The sequence below is a fragment of the Heloderma suspectum genome, chromosome 4 (genome assembly GCF_057233095.1).
Source record: "Heloderma suspectum isolate Gila_16-S chromosome 4, 16-S_ref, whole genome shotgun sequence".
NCBI classification, from domain to species: Eukaryota; Metazoa; Chordata; class Lepidosauria; order Squamata; family Helodermatidae; genus Heloderma; species Heloderma suspectum.
In genome coordinates this window covers 251,241,602-251,247,601 of record NC_139461.1, presented here as the reverse complement: position 1 = coordinate 251,247,601, position 6,000 = coordinate 251,241,602, and the positions used below count along the sequence as shown (strand labels likewise).

General features: G+C 46.8%; 1 protein-coding gene across 1 annotated transcript in view; it reads left to right on the top strand.

The window, feature by feature from the left end:
* Positions 1 to 3,502: 3,502 nt before the first annotated feature.
* Positions 3,503 to 6,000, top strand: part of SLC45A3 (solute carrier family 45 member 3) — a 61,026-nt gene continuing 58,528 nt past the window's right edge. The window contains exon 1 of the mRNA XM_084853286.1: positions 3,503 to 3,604. The gene's annotated coding sequence lies outside the window, so the exon portion shown is untranslated. The remainder of the gene's footprint in view (positions 3,605 to 6,000) is intronic.

Here is a 6,000-nt window from a genome sequence, read left to right as displayed (position 1 = left end):
AATAGGGCTGATGTGCTCCATTGTAGTTTATGGATTAAGAAACACCAACAACATTTGAGGAATGGATTAAGATATATCAACAACATTTGAGGACCTGCAAGATTTGTTTGAGGAGAAGGACGACTACATTACGGCAAAAAAAGGATCTCCACCTACCCCCCCCCCCCCACACACACACCTCCCTTGGCAAAGGCTCCGAGAAGCGAAAATACAGAGGAGTTACTTGCTTTGATAAAAACTTTGTCCTTGTAATTTGCTGAACGGGCTAAGAGACTGGATACTATTCAAAATTCCATCACCGCCCTGCAAGGGGCTGTGGATTTAATCAACACTTCTTGGCAAAAAATAGAGGCAAAGATTAACAAGCTGCAAGATCTGGTGGCAGGGAATGAAACAACATCACAAGCTTTTTTCAACAATCTCTCTGTCAGAATCTCTCAACTGGAGGCTTCTGTACGCAGGGCAAATGTACGTATCATTGGTATTAAAAATTTACCTACTGATGTAAATGTCTACTTTTGTAGATAAGTTCCTGCATGAGATACTCCCCATGCCATCTGATTACTCATTTGATATTGAGCAGGCATTCTGTGTGTCAAATGCCAAAGGGACTGGTTATATGATTATAGTTCAATTTGCAAGAATCTCCACAAAAAATTATATCCTGCATTTGGCAAGAGAGGGTGGAAACCCTTTTTGGAAACAAGATAAAGTTATGTTATTTCTAGCTTACACTAAAGAGGTTGCTGATAAAAGAAGGCAATTTACCAAGGCGAAATATCTGGCAAAACAAATGAACTTACAATATCACTTACAATATCCTGCTATATTTTGCATTTTTTCTGAAGGCCAGATGAAGAAGTTTCTAAATCATGAAATGGCGGAGGCATGGCTAAATGGAAAATCACGTGAGATTTCTGCTTCACCACCATGAACTGGAATCTACAAACATGTTTTGCTAGTTGGTTATGTTAAGTCTGGAAGAATCAGGCTAGGCCAGAGATAATTGCTCATATATATATTCATTCTTTTTATTTATCCTCTTTTTCCCCTCTCTTTCTCTTTCTTTAAATCCTTTCTTTTTAAAATGGATATGATATACTGTACTTAAATTTACTGTCTGAGGGTGTATAGAAATGTGCACACTCATTTATATATCTAGTACAAAATATATTAGTGATTGTTGTAAGGTTGATTTTAAGATTTATTATCATATAATATTATAAAATTTATTAGTGATTTGTTAGTATTATTATTAATCCTTTTAAATCTCATTATTATTATTACTATCATTATTGGTTAGTAAGATCTTTGGCTGGTTAAATTGTTAAGCTTTAATATTATATGTTAGCTGAAGGGCAATATATGGTTACTGGAAATGAATTGTAGGCCTGCTTCCTTGCTATAAGACTGATGATATGATATTGAAATGTAAGGTTGATTATTTATACTGTATTGAATTGTAATATTGCCAGTGTTTTTTCTTTCTCTCTTTTTTTCCCCTTTTCCTCTCAGGAGCAAAATGTTTCCCAGTTATAAAAAACCTCAGCCTAGATCTGCCATTGGGGGTTGAGGGTGCAGATTGCATGGTTTGCCATTTGTTGGCAGCTAGTCTAGAGCTGCCCCCAGGGGGGAGGGTTATGGAACAGGCACCAGTGAGTGCCCGGCATGTACCACGAGCCACCACCTTGGCTCAAATTGATTCGGTCAGCGTTAATGAGCCAGGTTTTATCGTTTTATTGATAACACAATAAAAGTCTCCGTTGAAAGAATGAAAAGAAGTCTTCTCTGGAAGCAATTCATCCTTCTCAATACCAGTTGCTGGGTATCACAAGCAGGAGAGTGCTGTTGACCTCATGTCCTGCTTGTGGGCTTCCCATAGGCATCCGGATGGCCATTGTGTGAAGAGAATGCTGGATTAGACAGGTCTTTGGTCTGAGCCAGCAGGGCTCTTCTTATCTTCTTACATAGATTCCTTTTCTCAGTTGCTCCTGTGATGCTTATTCTCCTCTGTGCTTTATTCTTCTAGCTGCATACAGCAGGACTTTTCTGAGTACACTCACATTGGACTATGCCACATGTGTGTTTACAGTGGGCTGTTAATGCCACTAAATAAATGCCATTGAAATGAGTGAAACTCTGGGCACTTTCAGGCAACGCTTTTATGGTGCTATTGCCCTGCCCCATTCAACATTGTCGTCTTCAACTTGTAACCCTCCCATTATGTTTTTCCACTCTTCTTCCATCTTTTTTTCTCACCACAGCTAATCTGTTAAGAAAGAAAGAATAGCTACATCATACCTTCTGATTGTTAGCGTTAGGAGTTGCCCGCCTGGTAGCATCGAAAGTCACCGTAACCATTTTCAATACATTTAGGGCTCAATCCTATGCATGTTTAGACCGAGAAAACTTCTACAACCCCCAGCATGCTTCAGCCATCCATCCTGCGAGTTGTAGGCCTTTCTTCTGTCTAAACATGCATAGGATTGTGCCCTTAAGGTTTAGGATGCTTGCAGACAAGGCTTTTATGGGGCCATCACCTTGCATCATTCACGGAGGTTTACAGAGGTCCAGACATCACCATTTTCTAGTTGTGACCTCCCCCTAATGTTTCCCACTGCTTCTTGTGTCTTTTTTCTTACCATGGAAAATCTGTTAAGTAAGAAAAATGGAAGAGCTGCACAATGCCTTTGGACTGTTGGCACTAGGAGTCCTTCATCTGGAAATTCTCTTAGGGTGCACTGCAGTTGTGCGCATAGTTAGACGGGGAAGACGTCCTACAATCGGCTGGGAAATTCTGGCAGTTGTAGGACTTTTTTCTGTCTAAGCATGCACAGGATTGCATCCTGAATGTAACTGTCAACAGTTCGTACTGCTTGTGTTTCACCTCCATCTAGCCTCGCTGCTTACACTCCTCACCCCCCACCTGACCATTTAGGCTAACAATTTATTTGATGAAATGAACTGCAGGCCACAAAAGCTTATGCCACAATACCGATCTCGGAAGCTAAGCAGGGGCAGCCCTGGTTGGTACTTGGATGGGAAACCGCCAGGGAATCAGGCTTCCTGCACGGAGCAGGGGGTTGGACTCGATGGTCTTGTAGGCCCCTTCCAACCCTATGATTCTATGAGATCTATAATACAAGATTGTGTAATACAAGATTGTGGCACCTGGCGTCTTCCAGGTGCCACAAAACTCTGTGCGTGTGTGTGTACGTGTGCGCGCGCGCGCTGTTTTGCAACATCCTGACCACGTTTTCGTGGAAGTAACTCCGCTCACTCGAGTCGCTTTGCTTTCCAAGGGGCCCGTGCTCCGGAGGACGGGGACCTGGCAGCACGCGGCAACATGACGCCCCTCGTGCCGCCCAGTGGCCGACTCGGGCTCGAGACGTCTTCAGAACCGGATCAGAACAGCCCAAGTTCACTCCTCCCAGCGCGACATCGGCGCATGCGCCGCCGAGAGACCTGGCAATTTAAAAGGCGGTCGAGCGAGACTCTGGTTGGTGCTGAGTCCACGCACCGATCGCCTCGCGGCGGCGCAGCGGAGAGGTAGCTCCGCTCGGGAGGGAGCCGTGCGGCCCGGGCTGCTGCGCCCCTTTTCCAGGTACTCCAGTAGCACGTGCGCGCCTGTCTTCCCGAGCCCCCCTGCACGAAGTCAGCCAGCCCGCCCCCGGCCGCCCGCCTTTCTGGCTCCCCAGGATTGAGCCGCCGCCTCCGCCTCTCTCGAGGCGTCGCTGCCTCGCCCGTGGCCCCGCAGAAGTCTCCCTTCCGAAAGATGCGGTCGGCTGTACGACGGGGCGGCCCCCGGGGAGGTGACACCGCGGACGAGCGCAGCCCCGCTTTGACTGCCTGCCGCGGAAGGCCGGCGCCCGCCCTCGGCCCTCCCAGGTGGCCCTCTGGACTGCAGCCTGGGGCTGCGCGCGCGGGATCGGGGGATGGAGGAGCGACGATCCGCGTGTTCTCGGGCGGATGGGTGCGGGCGGCCGGCCGGCGAGCGGGCACACGGGAGGATTTGCAGCGCTGCAGCCCGGGCGGTTGGAGGCGGCGCCGCCGCCGCCGCCGCCACCAAGGAAAAGTTTTGTTTGGCTTGATCAGCGTCATCTGGGATCTTTTTTGGGAAATCGTTGGTGTTCCCCCTCCAGGTTTTCCTCTCCGGAAAAAAGGGGCGGGGGAAGGAGGTATGAGTCACGCATTTAATCGGTGGTGTGTTTATTCTGGTTGAACTCGTGGCAGTCTTCACTGGGGAGCCACCGGTACAAGACTGCGCGCTTCGCTACTCCAATTTCCTGGCTGCCTTTAACCCGGGGCAGGTTGGGCTTCAGAGCACTTCGTTGGGAGCGTGGGCGGGCTGGGAGACGCGCGGGCGAATCATGAATGAATGACTTTCCCCTTGACCGCTGCGAAGGGTCTAGTACGCGCCGCAAGTCTATTAGTTGACGAAGGAATTCGCGTCTGCCCTGGAAAAGCAGCTCATCACTTCATCCTAACACCGCTCTCTCTCTCTGCCTTCTAATTCTTCCCGTCTTTCTTGGGTACCTGCGCCGCTATTGGCTTTTAATCTAAACAAGAAGTCGGGCTCCTGAATGGATTATCCAAAGCAGTGACAGGGGTGCTGAAGCTTGTCAGTGGCTAAATGTATAGACCAGACTGAAGCTTGACACAGTCCAGTTGCTGGCTGTCCTATACAGTGCAAACAAAATGCTTTTAAGTAGCTTTCAAGTGCCAAGGGGGAGGCTGCAGATCTTCTCCTTGGTTTCCCTTACAGAGCGTCCCATTCTCCCTTCTGAACAATGTGGTGTGGCTGTTAAAAGTTTCTGGAAGCGGACTGGCTGCTCGCTGAATGTTAGAAGGGGTCTTGAATGTTGTACAGTATCTATTTGTTAGTTTGTTTTAAAATCCTGGGTTTTGTCAAGCCCAATTTAAAGTGCTGGTTTTTCCTTTAAAGTCCTGCACGGCTTGGGTCCATGTTACCTGAAAGGTCACCTTCTCCCAGAAGTATCTACCCAAACCTTAAGATCTTCAGTGGCTCTGTTCCAAGTGCCCTTGACAAATGAAATGGGGTGGGTAGCCTCCAGGAAGAGGGTCTTTTTGGTGGTGGCACCCTCGTTCTAGAACAGCCTCCCTAGAGAGGCTCACTTTGTGCCATCATTATGCTCTTTTCCTTGCCAAGAGAAGATCTCTTTATTCACCCAGAATTTTTAAATAACTTAGGTTCTTTTCTTTTTAATAGCATGGGCTAAAAGTTTGACAGTCGGTGTTTCTTTTTTAAATTGTCATTAGTCTTAATAGTTTTTATACTGCATTTTACTGTTATATTTGTTTGTAGGATGCCCAACTTCTGTTATGAGGCAGCTATATAAGTTAAGAAGTAAATAAATAACATTTAATTGCCCATATTGCCTTGGGGTGGCTCTGTTGGGAGCACTGTCACAAATTAAAATGGCAGCTAGACTCAGCTTCCTAGTGCTGCTCAAAGCTCTGGGCTGGGATTTTTTTAAAAGGGGTGGCAGGGTATGTGTCAGTGATTGGCCCTGCCAGGATCCTGAGGCCCTGGCAGCTACCCAAAGATGCCAGGTGCTGACACCAGCCTCAAGTTTAACTAAAATAACATCACTTACTATTTCAGGCTGTGCTATATGACAAATTTTCCCACTACACTTTTGGCAGCTTTGGCATTGTGTATAGAATTGATTGTGCCATGTGCAGGGCATCCTTGTGAGGTTGTGTTTGGGAGGGGATTCTTGAAGCATGCTGAATACACATTGGCTGAAGAGGCCCCCACCCCCCTTCCACAGAATCAGGTTCTGTATGCATCCTGACAGGCAGAAATAATAAAAGCTTGCTGCAGGTTGGGAAAGCTAGACATGTGAATTGATTATCCTTGCTAGGTGCTTACCAATGTTTCTTTATCAAACACAAAACAAAGCTCCACTGAGAATTTCATTGGGTTGTATCCAATCTTAGCCCAACTTAAATCCCATTCATTTCAGTGGGTCTACT